Raw genomic sequence first — 18,926 nt, 5'->3', positions numbered from 1 at the left:
AACATAAATTTCAGGGAGGCTTACCTAACGCAACTGGCAAACATGTCTGCCAAGACTTTGTCTGGAGTCTCGATTGCCAAAGCTGTGTCTTAATGGGTCATTCCTCTAGAAAGACCTGATTGAGTCAAAGAGGAAAATAAAAATTGATCACACTTGTTTCTATTTGCAACTTTACAGTGTTAAGTGGTAGCCCCAGGTATGAATCTAGAATAATTCCACACATAACTATAATGACATAGACAGCACTTTTGCCTACTTAGCAATTGGTTCTCCGTTTTGTAACATTGTTATGGAGAAGGACATCTTGAACCCCAGTGCCAGAGGCTTCTCCTCTCTGCCTGCCTTCTGATCCTGAGAGCAATTGTTTTGAAGCGAATGGCAAACACAGTTCAAACAGTATGGTTGACGAGTCAGGGAATAACACTGTGAGGTGTGAGCCAATTCCTTGATTAACATTGTGAGTTCCAAAGCAGTGATTTGAAAACATTTTTAGTCCACAAAATCCTTCTTCAAACACAATCTAGTGCAGAAACCCTGGACATCAAATAGACAAGTGGAGAAGCTCTGGTTGGAGGAACCTCAGGGAGAACAGCCAAAGTTGGGGAGAGGGAGAGATTTACTTGAATTTGGTTTGTTCCCTGGGGCGCTTCTACAAGCCTGAGATACTGTGAGTGGTTTGAATGATCTCTGATCATAGGAATTCATCACTTTCTGCCCCTTTTAGGCCTTCAGGGCAGCAAAAAGAATGGTACTAGCTTTGATTCACTTTTGTTGGAAATCTGAGAACTAACCAGTTTTATTTTTAATTTAATACACAGGAATACAGAAACAAAAGGAACATTTTAAAAACTTAAGTTGAAATTTTTATTAAGTATAACTTGGAGGAAGAGTAAGGATACAGTTGTAATGCAGTGATGTGTCAAAGCTGGCTCACACAGGCTAATGAAAGCTGTTAAATTTCCAGGAACTTCCCAAGATGATTGTTAAACACTTCCATTATTAAAGATTAAACTATGTATTCAGCAATCACACTCCTTGGTGTTTATCCAAGTGAGTAGAGAACCTATGTCCATACAAAAGCCCGCACACAAATGTTTATAGAAGCTTTACTATACTTGCCAAAAATTGGAAGCCACCAGGATGTCCTTCAGTAGATGAATGGATAATGGATAAGTAAACTGTGGTACATCTGGACAGTGGAATAGTATTCAGCACTAACTAGAAATGGGTTATTAAGCCATGAAAATGCATGGAAAGAACTTCAAAGCATATCAGCAGGTGAGAGAAACCGTCTGAAAAGGCCACACACTGTATGATTCCAACTATATGACATTCTGGAAAAGGCAAAACTATGGATGCAATAAAAATATCAGTGGTTGTCAGGAGTCAGGGGAGAGAGAAGGATTAATAGGCCAAGTACAGAGGATTTTTAGGCAGTGAAGTGATTCCGTATGATACTATAATGATGCATTCATGCCATTATGTACTTATGAAAACCTAGAGAATGTACAACACCAAGAGTGAACCTAATGTAAACTTTGGATTTTGAGTGATGATGTGTCAGTGTAAGGTTCTTCAGTTGTAACAGGTGTACCGCTTTGGTGGGGGATGTGGATAATGGGAGTGCCGTGCATGTGCAGGGGCACAGGGTATATGAGAAATCTCTGTGCTTCCCACTCAATTTTGCTATAAATCTAAAAGTGTTCTAAAAATAGAGCTTGTTAAAAAATTGAACAGTATAAATTTCAACTAAATGAAATATCCTAAAAACAGAGGTAATAATCACAAAACTCCTCATTCCCTCCTTGTTACATATTGCTAGTATCTATGTTACTAAGTTTTCCTCTCTCTATCGCACCTATATAGTGGAATTACAGTGCAGGGGTGTGCTGCTGTGCTAATCTTCCCAACTCTATGTTAAGTGGTCTCAATTTGGTAGCCTGGAATGAAATCAGCCATGGTGGGAGTATGTACACAATGGAAATCACTACATACAGGACCTTTCCCCCAAGAGAGTTGGTTATTAAAAAATCTATGGCACACCACCAATACTGTGTAGTTACTGGACTCAGATAATAGGATCAATAACACATACACAGCTGAGGATGTTGATCGAGGTAGAGCTCTTGGGAAAAGATTACAGACATAGATCTTCATATATGATTAAACTAAGTGATTCACTCTAAAGTCATCCAAGTGCTCTTTAAAATGGTTCCAAGGATTCCCTTTTCTGGAAGCCAGGGACTCCAACCAATCTCAAGAATTAGATCACTCAAATTTGAAGAAGAAAAATATGCCTCGGGAGTAGCTCTCTTGCCATCAGAATTACGGAGATCTTGTTCTGAGTGATAGAACTTAATTGCCAAACTGTTTACTATAATTAAGTCTATCAACATGGTTTGCTCCTGATGAAAATATCTGGTATATTACATCTTTTGCAAATGGAGTCTTTTATCCCCTTTATATTATAAATTTATGATTCAATAAGAGTTCTCTACAAAATATGATTTTTTTCTTCTCAAAGATATGAAGGACTTAGGGGTACCTGAGTGGTTCTGTTGGTTAAGCGTCTCTTGATCTCAGCTCAGGTCATTATCTCAGGGTCGTGAGTTTAAGCCCTGCGCTGGGCTCCAAGCTATGTGTGGATCCCACTTAAAAAAATATGAAGAAAAAAAAATGAAGGACTTAAAAAATAAAGAATATCACCCATAAGAGGAGGTGGTTGCAGGCCCCATTATTTCACCACAAACACTATTATATTGTGGTTCATCTCATCAAGATTATTTAAATGTGTCTGAAGAATGTGTCTACCTTCTACTAGCCTTTGCTTCCATCCATAAACTGAAATTTTGAAGTAGAGTGCAAGCTGTCTGTGCCTCTTTTGAATTAGTGTGATGATACTTCCATGCAAATCAAAGATGGAGGCACTGTCACTGGGAACTCACATCAGCACAGCAGTTTCTCCAGAACTCAGTGCCTCTCAGCCTTGGCTTGTCTATCAGCATCACTGGATGGGGGGCGAGTAGGGCAGGAAGGCTTCAAGAAGTACTGAAGTCTAGACCTCATCTCCAGAGATTCTGCTTTAATTAGTCTGAGAAGGGTCAAGGGCATCATTAAGTTGTGAAAGGTTGGGGAGAGGGATTCTTTCCAGGTGATTTTAATATACATGGAGGATTAAGTACCACTAATTGAACCTCTATAAAAATCATTTGACAGGGATCCCTGGGTGGCGCAGCGGTTTAGCGCCTGCCTTTGGCCCAGGGCGCGATCCTGGAGACCCAGGATCGAATCCCACGTCAGGCTCCCGGTGCATGGAGCCTGCTTCTCCCTCTGCCTGTGTCTCTGCCTCTCTCTCTCTCTGTGACTATCATAAATAAATAAAAATTAAAAAAAAAATCATTTGACAGAATTGATGTGAATTTGCTATTTGTCCATCTGATACTTAGGGGGAGCAAGTCAGATATGCTCCATCCTCTATGACGACATTATGTCCATGTCTTCCAGTTACTGAAAATTGGAGTGGTTCTACAGGAATGATATCAAATAGGATCCCTGGGTTTGTTAGACAACCTCCAATGTTGAAAGGGTCTGTTTTGCACCCTCACCACCTTCCAGGCCACTCTGTGATGATTATGCTTCATTCTGCTTGGTATCCTATCAGTGTCTTGGGACTGACCCATTTTCTAAGCCAGATCTGAGTTTTTCCTACCAATTTTGTGAGACCTGTGTCTTTCAAAAAAAGAAAAACAAACAAAACCCAAAAACTCCCCCCCCCCTTGTTTTTGCTTAAAATAGTCAGAGGCATATTTTGTTCCTTGCAGGAGAAAGGATTCCTAACTGATGCTTTGTCATACCCTTAAAGGAAGCAGAGAAATGTAACTCATTTTTGTAAACAATTCTAAGCCTAAGAACATGAAAATTCAAGAAGAATAAAAGTTGGAATACTTGCTCTACAAAAAAAAAATATTATGAAGTATGTACAAAAAGATCAGTGGAATAGAACCGAGACTCTAAAAGCAGACTCAAACATATGGAAACTCGGGGGTGGAGCAAATATAGCATCAGACACTGGAGAAAGAATGGGCTACTTAATAAAGAGTACTTGGGAAAATTAGCTATCAAGGTAGGGACAATAGATTATTTCCAGATGCATTAAAAAATTGTGAATGCAAACAACAAAACTAAAACATTTGGAAGAAAATATAGGAAAATACTTGTATACTATTAGGGTAGGAAAGGATATTTTCAAGTGAGAACAAACACACCTGATACTGAGTGGGAAGGACTTATATACTTGATTACAATCAGGTGAAAAGTGGGGCTCCTGAGTGGCTCAGTTGGATAAATGTCTGCCTTCAGCTCTGGTCATGATCTCAGGGTCCTGGTTTTGAGTCCCATATTGGGCTCCCTGAGCAGGTTGTCTCTTGCTCCTTCCCTCTGCCCCTCCCCTCCTGCTTGTGGCTAGTTCACTCACTCTCTCTCAAATAAACAAATAAAATCTTCAAACAAAACAAAAAACTATTAGGTGAAAAGTTTTCCAGGAAAAGACACTATAAAGTAATTTAAAGGACAAGCCATTGTTAGGAAAAGGCTTGTAATTCATAGAACCAAAAAAAGACTAGGACAATAGTAACATAAGCAATTTCTACAAATCAATAAGATATAAACAGACCAAGAGAAGAACAGGCAAAGGATATGAATGGGCAAAACACAGAAAAGGACAACTGCATAGCTCAAAATATAACGAAGATGTGATCATTCACGAGTAATCAGGAAAATGTCAATTAAATGGCAGTGAGTTATTGTAGAGCCAACAAGTATTGACAGGGATGTAGAGAAATGGAAACTCTCAAACTGCTGGCAGAAGTATAAATTGTTTCAGCAACTTTAGAGAGCAACTTGGCAGCATTTGATGAAAGTGAAGGTGTGCATACGTTGTACCACTCAGCAGGGGCACGTTTACAGTTCTGTCCTGGAGAAACTTATATACGCAGGACAGAAGATGCGTAAAGGTGCTTGTTGCACATTGTTTGTATCAGCAAATGAAAAGAACAATAAAAAAAAGTCAATCGATGGTAAACGGGTAAATTGCAATGTATTTATGGGTGGAATGCTAGGTAGACTATCTGAGAGTGAAAGTTGATGAGCTCAAGGAAGCATACTTCATCACGAACGAATTGGCCAAACAGACTCTGCCAAGTTAGTGGGGAGAAAGCGAGTTGGGCTGATCAAATCAATACCAATTTTAAATTACTCCAAACAATAGTATCTATAGAAAAAAATGCAAACACATTGTCAGGAAGAACTCTCCCTGACTTGGGGGTCATGTTTACCTTACCTCTAGCAAAGGGCAGAGGGGAATGAGGTGAGGGAGCCAAAGGCCATGGAATCACCCGCAGTTTCGGTTCCAATCTGGGTGGTGGTATGGTGCTGTTATTTTCTACCCTAGTTTGTTATATTTTAAGTACTTTTGTTAATGAAAGCCCAACTTAGCTTGTTTCCCTTTCAACTGAGAGATGGCTTTGGTATTTGTCATGCCCAAACAGGTAATTATTTTAGTTACCTGCCCTGAGGATCTTCACCCACGTGATTTCCCGTATGAAGCCCCAGCCTGCAGGCCCTGGTAACCCCAGGCTGAGCTGCTGTGAGGGCAGAAGGCCGTCGTGCAGTTACCAGCCTCTTTCCTCCTCCTGGTAGTCAACAGATGTGTGTGCATGTGCCCTCGTGTCACCTGTAGCCTGTTGCTCTCTCATGACCCACCCACGTTTGCTCTGCCCTGCCATCTCTGCCTGCCCCTCCGCACAGCTCCACGTGCTGTCAGCTCACGTTTGTGCCCTTTGCACAGACTCTTCTATTAGTCTGCACTTGACCTTCCAGCATTTGGAGCCTCTTTCCCGGCATCCTGCTCTCCAGCCACCGACTTTATGAACACTGTGGGCTGTATTATCCCCGTCAGGGATGGGGCTGTTCCTAACAGGGTAGAGAACGGACATCTGGGCAGCCCGGGTGGCTCAGTGGTTTTGCGCCGCCTTTGGCCCAGGGTGTGATTCTGGAGACCCGGGATCAAGTCCCACGTCCGGCTCCTGCGTTGAGCCTGCTTCTCCCTCTGCCTTGTGTCTCTGCCTCTCTCTCTCTCTCTCTCTCTCTCTCTCTCTTTCTGTCTCTCACGAATAAATAAAATCTTTAAAAAGAGAGAGAGAGAGAGAGAGAGAACGGACATCTATGAGACTCCTTCTCCATCCCCAACCTCCCCAACCACAGGTCACTAATCACCTATTGAGAATATTCCTCAAACGTGTCGATCATGTGTGTTGTGAAACACCTATATTGCTGTATTTAAATCCCTGCCACCTGTCTGTCTGTCCATCCATCCTTCCATCCATCCATCTACCCATCCATCTATGTATCCATCTATTTCAGTGTCACACCACAGTAGTGATCAAAAGTTAATTGTTCCTGAGGAGGGACAGGTAATAGAAATGGTTTTATTTAAAGCATAATAAAAGTCACACATTTTGGTGTGTGTGTGTGTGTGTGTATATATATATATATATATATATATTCCCAGATTTAGGGCTATTTTTTTCCTCAACAGATATTGTAGAGTACCTTCAAACCTGCTTTTTTCCCTGCATAATTTATTCCAAGCATCTTTTCCAGGTCGATGACCTTGAGCCACAGTATTCCCAGCAGCACTTGCGAGCTGGAAGTGGCTGGTGGGCTCCAAAGATGGCATCTGGCATCCCTTGTCACAGACAGGCCTCCCAGGCAGCCTCCTCTCAGTATTCCTGGCTGGTTTGGGGCAGCAACAGCCTGTGAGTGGTGCGAACAGGGTTCAGACCCACAGACCAAGCATCTGTGCAAGGTGCTCAAGGCTTTGGTTCAGGCTGAGGCAGGGCTGGGAGGGGAGAAGCCGATGGGGAAGCTCTCCCTGCACCAGCACACTCTAGCATGGGATGCTGAGGAGCTTCATCCAAAACTGATCTCCCAGGCTCTTATCAAGGTAGAAAGGTAGAACTTATTTCACATTTTGTTAGCTTGAGTGGGAAATTAAATACTAGACATGTGCTTGGTAAGCCTCCCATTTGTCTTCCCCTAGATTGGCAAATACTAAGGGTAGACCTGCACCCTCGTGTATGTAATCTTTGTGCAACCGGTTCTCTGGCAATATTTGCAAACTGAGTAGCAATTCATTGGTTTCTAGTGTCAACATTCAGATTCACAGATTGAAGAACCACCCTGTTTTGGAATACCTGTACTGGAATCACACCTTACAGGTCATGAAGAGTTTTCAAATAGACCCATGGTTTCACCCAAATAGACCCATGGTTTCACCCAAAGGACAGTTGCTTTTCTTCTTTTCATACAGAAGGTAGTTTTGAGGTTCAGCAAGTTTGGATGGCCTGCCCACAACTCACCTCGCCAGGTCTGCTCTCCCATCCTCTGGTGTCCTTAACTCTCCCGTGCTGCCTTACTTGTTTTTTGTTTGTTTGTTTGTTTGTTTTTTCAGGGCCATCGTCATTCCTGTCTTTCTAGGGCTGATTACTCTAGGATGGCATGGTTGGGAATGGCTAGATATCATTTCTAATAACAGCCTTTTGGGTCTTCTTCCTCTTCTTGTTGTGTGACTTGTGCAAATGGCTTTCCTTTTGGGCAGGAGCTCCTGCAGAACACTGGGCCAGAGGGGCCACTCTCACCCAGATCTGTTTTCATGGGGCTGCGCTTTCTCAGAAGAACCTCCTGTGACGCAGTAAGAAGCAGATAGATGATTCAGTGGCAAGAAGGGAACCCTAAAACACCATGACCTTCCCAGGTCCCAACAATAGTATTAAAATATTCACAGAATGGGAGCACCTGGGGGGCTCAGTGGTTGAACACAGGCTCAGGTTGTGGTCCCAAGGTCCTGGGATCAAGTCCAGTATCGGGCTCCCTACAGGGAGTCTGCTTCTCCCTCTGCCTGTGTCTCTGCCTCTCTCTGTGTCTCTCATGAGTAAATAAATAAAAATCAGTAAAAAAAATATATATATATATATATATTCACGAATGGAAACTTATTAATCCCTGGGGTCCTTTGCTTCGTACCAGGTTGTTGACAACAGCATCATGTCATGATGAGATCTCTTGCATTTCAAACTTGCTGGGCCGCAGGGGAGAGTGAGGATCTGTCTTGACCCTCTTCTTTTCTTCCTTCTCTTCTTTTTTTTTTTAATTTTTAAAATTTAGATTCGATTTGCCAACATATAGTATAACACCCAGTGCTCATCCCATCAAGTGCCCTCCTCAGTGCCTATCACCTAGTCACGCCATTCCCCCACCGACTTCCCCTTCTACAACCCTTTGTTTGTTTTCCAGAGTTAGGAGTCTCTCATGGTTTGTCTCCCTCTCTAATTTTTCCCCACTCAGTTTCCCTCCTTTCCCTTATAATCCCTTCCATTATTTCTGTATTCTCCATATGAGTGAAACGATATGATGATTGTCCTTCTCTGATTGACTTACTTCACTCAGCATACTACCCTCCAGTTCCAACCACGTTGAAGCAAGTGGGGATATTCGTCCTTTTTAATGGCTGAGTAATATTCCATTGTATATATAGACCATATGTTCTTTATCCATTCATCTGTCAAAGGACATCGAGGCTCCTTCCACAGTTTGGCTATTGTGGATGTAGCTACTGTGAACACTGGGGTGCAGGTGACCCAGCGATTCACTACATCTGTATCTTTGGGGTAAATACCCAGTAGTGCAATTGCTGGGTTGTAGGGAATTTCTATTTTTAACTTCTTGAGGAACCTCCACACTGTTTTCAAGAGTGGCTGCACCAGTTCACATTCCCACAAACAGTGCAAGAGGGTTCTCCATCTTCACATCTTCTCCATTGTTTCCTGTCTTGTTGATTTTCCCCATTCTCACTGGTGTGAGGTGGTGTCTCATTGTGGTTTTGATTTGTATTTCCCTGATGGCAAGTGATGCAGAGCATTTTCTCATGTGCTTGTTGGCCATGAGTATTTTCCTTCTCTTATTTACACCCTGGCCCCTCTTTCCCCTGGTACTGGAGATTTGCTCTTCTCTCTTCATCTTTCCACCAGATCAGCCTGTCCTGCATCTTTCAGCCACTACACTGTTGGAAGGACCCGTAAAACTCATTGAGTTAGGGTAGCAATAGCAACCAGTAGCTTCTGTGCCCCTGGATCTCTAAGCCCTGGGCTGACCCGACCATGCTACCCCTGGAGAGCACTACCCACAGAGCCATTCTCCACTCGCTTCTCTTTCTTCTAGGCTAGTGGGTACAGCATAGGATTCTCTCAACTCAGGAACCTATTCTGCTTGCAAAAGTTTTGAGCCGGCTGAGTCCCCTTAGCGGTTCCCTCTGTGCCCTCAGAAGTGGTTCTGTCTCCACATACATGGGACGCACCCCTGGGCCTCTCTGGGAATCCGGGGACCCAGTCCTGCCTCCAGACAGGCAGCCTGGGAATGAACTGGCCTGCCAGCTGACAGTCTGCAAGACCTTTTCAAGGTATTCTGGAGCCTTCTGAGGAGGGTTATCCACCAGCCCCTCTGTCCTGGGGTGCACAGGTTGGAGCCCTCTGTGACAGGTTTACCCACTGGGGCCCTCCTTCCTGGGGTGCACAGTCTCCCAGTCCCCTGAGGGGGTTACCCACTCACCCCTCCATCCTCAGTACACAGTCTGGAGCCCTCTGAGGGGTTGACCCACCAGCCCCTGTCCTGGGGTACACGGTCTCCCAGCTCAGGCTGCCCCAGGAGGAGGATGTGCTGCTCCTGTCATCACTCCCTCTGCCCCCTTCCCTCCCTGTCTCCCCACAGCCGACTCTTATCAGGCAACTGCCTCTTCAGTGCTGGTGACTCTAACCCCCGAGAGGCCTGAAAAGAGGATGTTGGAAACATGCAAAAGCTGAAGTTTGGGAGAAGAGAGGTCTGGGATGGAGCCAAAATCTGAGTGGACAGTGTTTGGCTGACTTACCTGACCTTTGACCCAAGCCCCTGGGAAAGCTCACACTCCTCTTTCATTTTATTTATGGCTTCATGCATGCTTCCTATTTATGTTAACTTTCTGACAGAAGAGGACTTTTATCTGGCCAGATCCCGAAACTGGAGGATTCTATCCCCTCTGTGTGACCAGCTGCCTCACTTCCAGGCCTGTCTCTCCTCCTACATCTCAACAGGGTTTCCAGGTCTTTCCATTTGCGCTTTTAGATTTTAGATATGCTGCAACACTTGATGCACGAAACCTTCTGTGATGTGATTTTGGAAAATTCAGAATCATTTTCATCATTGTTCATCAGGAACAGTGCATAGCTCAACCTCTGTGATGAATGTTTGCTGGCTGCTCAGGCTCCGCACATGGTGAGGAAAACAGCAGATGTGGGAGGCGGGCTTGGTGGCTCTCCAGAACGCAGCGCATCCCCACACGGCGCAGGCTAACCGCGCACTAACTCACCACGTAAGGTTTCTGAAGGACAAAGTTTTTACCCTAGTGGGCATGAAGGAGAGGGAGGAGCAGAGGGAGCCGTGGACCCATGTAGGTGACAAGTACAGGTGTCCCCCCATATCCGGAGGCGGACCGTTCCCATGAAACCTTTCATGAGCCAAAATGGAATAAAGCAAAGAAGCAATTACATCAATTTCCATGGAAATTTTTTGAGTTTTCCCAGGCCCAAAATAAAGCCTCTCTTAGGCTTTTCTGATACCTTAGGACATATCTTGCTACAGAAGGTGGGAAATAAATGGCGATAAAGCCCAGGTGCTCACAGACACAGTCCAGAGCTCTGATCTCTGGAGCAAAGCTGAGATGCTGAGTGTGGCTCCCCAGGAAGGAACTTGGGGTGTGCTCCTGTGCAACAGCTTACTGCAAAACCAACCCTACACGCTATTGTCACTTCTTATCTTTTTTCTTAAAAGCAAAAATCCTCTTAGGGTTTCTTTCAGTTTAGTGCAAACAGGGATGATGTAGGTCTTTCATAAACAGAAGTGGTGTGATGCAAACTTTGGAAAAATGGGGATCCCTGTCATGGCAAAAAGATGGTAGACTCATATGGAAAGAGGAGGGCTTCAGTCTGAAAATGAACAACCTTGGTCTGACCTCTGCTAGAGCAACATGCAAAAGGGGAAGACAGGGAGCCACTAGGTCCTTCTAGAAGGCACCAGGGCCCTCTGGCACACAGCAGTTTTGCCTCAGACACCACAGAGCACAGATGTGAACTCATGACATCATCCTCTGACTAAAAGACCCCAAATGCAAAACCAAAGGTTTCCATTTTTAATTTGCTGAGGGGCTAGCTAAGCTTTCAGGAATAGGAACTGAGGAATAAAATCAGGCCTCTGTCAAAGGGCTGAAGCCAGTTCTGGAAGTGGAAATCTCTGGAAGTATTTGTCACGGTCGGTAGGAGAAGTTCCACAGACAAAGACACAGCTCTTCTCAGGCAAGCCTGCCTGTTCTCAGGCCAAACGCTGGAGGGATGACTTTTTATTTGCAGAGAGCATTTGGCTGATTTTGTTATTTGTCTGCCTTACATTTGGGGCACACGGGCCCCAGTCTATCGGGCAATCACCAAGTATTCTTTGCCTCTTCCTGACTGTGAGGTGGACTCTCCCCAAAGGGAAGTTGACACCAGGTAAGAAGGAATCATCCACCCAGTCATGCATCACCTGGAATATGAAGTTAGGGAGGAGACACAAGCTCTCTGAGCAAAGAGGACACTCAGTTGGTGTCCTCGTGTTGTCCCTCAGTACTGTCTGTGCCCTGGTCTGTCCCAGCCCTCAGTGGTCTGTTCCTCCCTCCCTGCTTGTGGTTGGCACCATGGAAGTGCCGACCCTCTGAGACCGCCCCTTTGACGCCTGAGAAAGGCGTTGTGTCTAAATCAACCCGTCAGACTTCGCTGATTCTATCACTTGCATTTCCCAAGAAACAGATCAGAGATAAAGAGAAATATGGAAATTTGAAATAAAGGGAAAATATAGACAAGAAAAAGTGTCTGCAGAGATGACAGCCAAGGGAGGCAAGAAAGTGTGGGAAATCTGGTTGCTCGGTCAAAGAAAGCTACAGAGAAGCAGGAAGATAATGTGGCAAGAAAATTACAGAAAAATCTCATTACTGTAGCCAAGGGAATGACACATCAGAGATAGTCAAAATAATTGCATAGGTCGACACTTTATGAATTATCAAAGATTTAAAACTTCTTAACATGTTTTAAAAATATTTCTTTGTTGTTGGAAATTAGGCAGAGCTGCCAAAATATTTCCAAACCCCACCCAATGAAGGGCAGACCCAAATTTTTAACCCAGGTGATGTTTGTGAAGCATGGTGTGTGAAAACAGTCCTTTTAAAAGGAAATAGAATGCCTTTCATTTTCATGAAATGAAAACATGAAATTTCATGTTTCACTTATAAAATTTCAGTGTGTTCTAGCAATTGTGATACTGAATCCCTTGAAGTAAGACTCTGAAATACAGTATTCAGAGTTTTACTTTTATTTTATTTATTTATTTATTTAAAATACTTTATTTATTTACTCATGAGAGACACAGAGAGAGAGGCAGAAACACAGGCAGAGGGAGAAGCAGGCTCCCTGGGGGGAGCCCGCGGTGGGAGTCAATCCCGGGATCTGGGATCACGACCTGCACTGAAGGCAGACGCTCAACCCCTGAGCCACCCAAGCATCTCAGGATTCAGAGTTTTAAATAAACATGTAAGTTTGCCAAACAATATTGTGATGGTTAATTTTCAGCCTCTAAGTCTATCGGTTGTAAGGATGGGGCTCTCTGCCTGCCAAAGCTTGCCACCTCTAAAGCGCCTGCCCATGCTGAGTCCTGCATTGGTCCACTTGCTGACCCACAACACTAGAAAGGGAGAAAGTTCACCACTCTGAACCACTCCTTTAAATGTACAGTGACATTTGTACGAGTGTTTTCAGATTTAAAATTCGAGAGCTGGGGTCCCATAGGAACATAACTCCAAACCAGGCTTTTATTTTATTTTATTTTATTTTAATATTTTTTTTATTTATTTATGACAGTCACACACAGAGAGAGAGAGAGAGAGAGAGAGGCAGAGACACAGGCAGAGGGAGAAGCAGGCTCCATGCACCGGGAGCCTGACGTGGGATTCGATCCCGGATCTCCAGGATCGCGCCCTGGGCCAAAGGCAGGCGCCAAACCGCTGCGCCACCCAGGGATCCCCAAACCAGGCTTTTAAAATCTGGTTTTAGAATCTAAAATGTGGCTGCCTTGTCTTTGTTATTTTGCTTATTAGGCAATTGTGTGTTAAGGAAGTGGAAGTAGAAATCACCAGCAGACAGTTTTTCAAATGCTGTACACAGGACATTTAAAAGCTGAGCAGGAACCACACAATCCTTGTTATGCAGGATTTCCTTTGGAGAAAATTATTCTTAAACTGATCAAATTCTCCTAATTCCAGAACCTTCCTAAAGCATCTATGGAAGACAGTGGGGGATGAGCTTACAGAGACAGAGGCCATCCTGTGTAATGTGCCCTAAGATTTCCCACATCCCCTACGGTGGATATTGGACCCATGGACCCACCACCTTCCCCTGATAGTTTCATTCTTCTCCCCACAGATGGCTCAGCTTCCAACTTAGAAAAAAATGGGATGCAGCTTGGAACCCTAGATCTTTAGTCAATATGTTTACAGATGCTGAGCACTTGAGATCCTGCCTGGTGGGAAGCAAATCCCAGGCACTAATGGCAGTCATCAGGAATGAGGCAATGCAATTGTATCAAGCAGGCTTTTTGTAGGAAACCACAGGCATGAATCATATAAAAATCATGGTTTATATTTTTCAATACTATTTGCAAATATATATATACTTAATGTTTATACATCCCAGCAATGAGCAAGGCCATCATCCTATAGCAAATGTGTAAGATTTCTAAGTTGACCTTTCCAAGACATTGCCCTCGGACATGGACAGGAAGGCTGGGCTATGCTTTTTTGAATGAGGTCCACATTCTGAAGACTAATACAGTGCCTGGCCCATAGCTAGTGTTCAATAATTGTTCAAACAACTAAATTGGGGAGCTTCCTAGCTGGCCATTAATACACTCACTGTTCATTCTGTACGTTACTGTCATTGTCGATCTGATGCCTGCATGTGAAAAAAAGACAGACTTCTCAATCTGGCCATAAAAACCCCTACTTCGGGCTTTGGAACCTACTATCTCTGTGATATACACTTTCATTAATTCCTCAAGTATTTTCTGATTGTCTTCTGCAAACCTGCAGTAGCCCCTACAATGAATAAGTGCCTGCCTGCAAGGAGCTGGCTAAAGACCATTAATCTGGCAATCACAATCCTGTGTGAAAAAGTCGATCATTAAAGGAGGCACAGGTGGGCCTGGCACCATTTCACCTACTCAAGATCACAGGATCAAGCCTGTTGGCAGTTATGCATTTTTAAAATGTTGTGATAAATATACAGGTATGCACTGTATTTATTATCCTTTCCCTCATGTTTGTGTCTCAAGTATCCATAATATATGCTTTTTTGTTGCTTTTTTTTTTTTTAAAGACATTGTTTTGCCTTCTTAGCATTCTCGACTCTGTGTCTTATGCTTGCTCCTGCCTCTATCTGCTGCCAGGAGAGCACTTCTGATCCCAGCTGCCTCCACCGCTGCTGGGTGGTGCCGCGCATTTTCTGCTTATGCCATGTCTACTTGGGACCCACAAATACTCTTTCATGAAATGAATTAAAACAACAGCACATATGTCTTCTGCTCCCTTCTGACCTTGTCTAGAGTGACTGTTTCATGGCCTGGCTCTTTGTTTCTTAAAAGGACCATGCCCAAGAATCATTGAATAAAGCCAAAAAGCTCTTTAGGAAAAAAAAAAAAAAAAAAAAAAGACCCTTCAACAGAGTCCCAAAACTGCAGGAGCACCTTTAAGACAGCTGATGGCGGTGAGGGTCAGCTTTCTCACCCACCTGAAGGAGCAGAGTCAGACCTGTGCTGGCTGAATATTGCTTTGTGGTGTCTGGGTTTCGTTCCCTGTTGTCTGCGGGGGAGGGAGGGAGGAGGAGAATGCTTCATCTGCCTTCACATGGCAGTCTGCCCATTTCCTGGTGTGTATCTGGATCACTTGCATCTTTGTACCTTTCCTGGGGTGCAGCCGGGCACCCACACGGCAGCACCAATGATCACGGGGAAAATGTTGTGCTGCGAGAGGTTAGGCTCCGGTGCTTCATCTCCAACAATTTCTTGTGCTTTTCGGCTTCAGCATCATATCAGCCTGATATTTTCCAGGGCCAGTCTACCACTCTGATAGAAGTTTTGGGGTTTTCCCCCGCTTTTAACAGCTCGAAGCTGAGCAGACACCAAGATGCCATTTAGACTGCTTTTCCTTTAAGACTTGTCTTAATCTGTTCAGGCTGCCATAACAAAATACCATAAAGTGGGTGGCTTAAACAACAGAAATTTGTTTTTCACAGATCTGGAGGCTGAGAAATCTTACATCAAGGTGCTGGCAGATTTTGTTCCTGGTGAAAGCTCTCTTCCTGCTTTGCAGAGGACTGTTTGCTGTGTCCTCAAATGGCAGAGAGAGACTCAGCAAGCTCTCTGGTGTCTCTTCTTACAAGGGCACTAATCCCATCACAGGGGCCCACCCTCGTGATCGCGTCCAACACTAATTGCCTTCCAAAGGGTCCATCTCCAAATATCGTCACATTGGGAATTAGGGAGTTCAACATACGAGATTTTCAGAGACCCAGTTCAATCCACAGCAAGGTTCACACCACCTTGGAGCATTACGATTTAAGCTTGTGGGTGTTCACTTGTAAAGTCAGTCAATCACGATGGACATATTGAGATGATTTACTTTGCTCTCCAGAGCTGTGGCCCCTTGGAGGAAGGAGCCAGGCCTTTCCTTGCTGGTGCAGTTGCTGCGTAAGGGGATTATTGAGGTAGTACAAGCAGTTCCAGAATTAGTGTTGGCCTTTGCTCCTGCTCCCTGATAACCCCTGCTGTGAGGATGCCTTCATGTTGGGACAGTGCTCTCAAAAATCATTTCAGCCCCAGAGGCTTCTGTTCAAATGGAACATGGTGTATATAAACCAGATGAATTGCTTTATTAATGCAGGAAGCAAATAGAGTAGCAATTGTTATTTTTCTAATTGTTTAAACCTTCACCTCACATATTAACTAAAAAAAAAAAAAAATTCAGTATATGTCTCATGAAATCTCCCTTCCAAAAGAAAATGTGTGCACATGCACACACACACACACACCCCAATATAGTTTTCAGGAACCCTAGGGGTAGCCATCCAAGATTGTGTCCTGGTGACTTGCTGGCCTTCAGCCTGGCCATTGTACACAGGTCTTGAAGAATACAGCAGACACTTACCCACTGCAGCCAGGAACCTTCCCAAGGACAGAACTCTCCAAGGACCAACCAGGATTTCAGGACAAGAGGATCCCCTCACCCAAGGACACCCTCCCAGCTGGACTCCTGCAGTCACTGTTCTGACTGCACGATCCTCAAAAACAGTTGGCACCAGGACCACTTACAAGGTCTCAGGACTAACGTCCTTTTCCCACCTGGGGCTCTACCCCAAAGATTCAGGCAGTTTTTCCTTTTAGGCCTACAAAACATGAGAGGTAGCTTCCCAGACCCCTTTCTCTAGACTACAGAGCTACTCTCCCACCCTCCAAAGGCACTCCCCTCATTTTGGGCAGGGTTGCCTTCTGTGACTCACTCTGCCTGAAGGAGTAAGGGGAGACTCTCACAGATGATTCTCTGATGAGGCTTCCAACCACACCAGAAAGCCGAATAAGCACAAAGAATTAAATCCAGGTGTCTAGGAGTAGCAAAGAGGACTGACAGCAGCCTCAGGACTTCCTGGAGCAGAGTTTGAACATCCACTGGCCTGCTGACGCTCATGTTTACCAGGCCTCTTGGTGATATTTTCTGAGGCCCCACCTCAGTCCTTCAGATCTGGAGAAATGACAAATGTAGTGGATACTGCACTGTGACCCAGACCCCATTGGCAGGCTTTGCTGCTGACCACTCACATCTCTGGGACTTGCCCTTGGCCTAAGGAAGCTGCCTTACCCAAGGTCATACTCCTTCCTAGGGAGAGCAGGCATCCTGAAAATGGTCGTTGTGGAGGTGCAAGGTCCCAGTCCCTCACCTTGACTTGAAACATCTCAAAAAGATGCCCCAGGTGTAGAGTTCCCTGTGGGATGGACTGGAGCCTCTGCTGCCCAATTCCACTTTCTCTCCCCATGGATATTGATCCTCAGAGCACTCCCACAAAACCTTCACAAAAATCTCAGAGTCTCGGGGTCTATTTTCAGGGATCCTAACCTGTTACAACCACTAATTCTGGCATACACTATACCTGAGCCCCAACACAGTCACTGCCACATCTTCCATAACCAAAAACATTAGATTAAAACAATGGAACCAGACTTATCTCTGGTCAACAAAGCCATGATGTAAAGAAAACATACTGGCACTAAATTTGAAGATATTTGAAATTTGACATCGAAAACGCTTTCTAGATTGAGATGGTTAAAGACAACAGGTTGAACCAACACATTTTATCTCCTCTTCTTCCAGAGATCCCAATAAAATTATAGGAAAGGAATAAATAACACATAAATGCAAATTTAATGAAGAGAGTCACTAATAGACAAGACACTTCAACAGAATGATGGGAGAAGGAAAGTAGATAAGAGGGGGGAGAATGTGCAGGTTGGCCTGGTTTCGAGGGAGAACAGCAGATGAAGGAGTTCAGTGAGCCTGGCCAACCCTGTGGTTCAGGCGTGAACCACAGCTCTGGAGCAGGCTCAGGACATGGGGCTGAACACGGGAGATGGTCTCATGGTTTTGAATAGGCCTGTCAACCCCACTGTCACTTTTCTTTACATGTTTCCACTGCTATTTAACTTCTTTAATCATCTGCGTATATTCCAGTTAAAAACAATGAAACAATATTTTAAGTGGAGAAAGGGAACTATTTTGAAGAGGATCACTTTTCACTCCTCCTTGCACTCCGTTTGGTCAGACAAGATCTCAAACAGACTGTATGAAAGACGACCACCACTGAGTAGAGAGGGAGGGAGTTGCTCTCTTAACGGCTGGATTCAGACAGCTCTGTGGGAACCCCCGGGGACTCCAGGGACTGAAGTTTGAAAATCATGGGATAAACTATGAGAACTAATCTGCCTTCAAGTCCTTGTGTCCCTTTCAGAAGAGGGTGGGTTACCATTTCCTGACCCTGGCAGGATCCTGGGCATCAGGTTAGCTGGATTTGAATTTGCAGGTCCCAGCAGCCTTAGGGCCCAAGTTAAAAGGAAAAGCACATCCTAGAAAGATTCATAAGAGTAGAGACCCTTAAGATTCTTGTAGGGTTTGTTACATTCTGGAGCCTTCTTCCAAACCTATCAAAGACAGTCTCCTAGCTTCAGGCAGAAGCGCTGGAAACACTTCAGGACACTGCTCTCGGGATTTTCCATTCTCTGCATCCTGTGGTTCCCTGAGTGCTGTGCAGAGGAGGAGCTGGGGACACACTGTCCCGGGAAGGAAGGGGTTGAAAGAGAAGGCTTCCATGGAGATAAGGAGACAGAGTGATTTAGTGTGAGCCAATTCACAGATGGTCTGGGATGATTTGGAACATACTCAGTCAGGAAAATTGGGGGAGCTGAGAACAGCGTGTCTGTATTTCATCCCGGAGAGTGTGGGAAAACAAGCGGAGTCCCCACTGAGCGTGCGATCCGTCTGCCTCCCGGGCAGCAGTGGAGAGACAACTCACAGGAATATATGAAAAATTGAGAGTGGAGATGCCCTGGATATTCAGCAAGCAGAGAAATCTATTCCCTTGGGGTAGTTAACGATGTCCTCAGGTCAATGTTATACATGGCTTTTTCATAGCATTATTTTATTTTATTTTATTTAT

Source organism: Canis aureus, chromosome 11 (assembly GCF_053574225.1).
Source record: "Canis aureus isolate CA01 chromosome 11, VMU_Caureus_v.1.0, whole genome shotgun sequence".
NCBI classification, from domain to species: Eukaryota; Metazoa; Chordata; class Mammalia; order Carnivora; family Canidae; genus Canis; species Canis aureus.
This window is presented reverse-complemented; position numbering follows the sequence as displayed.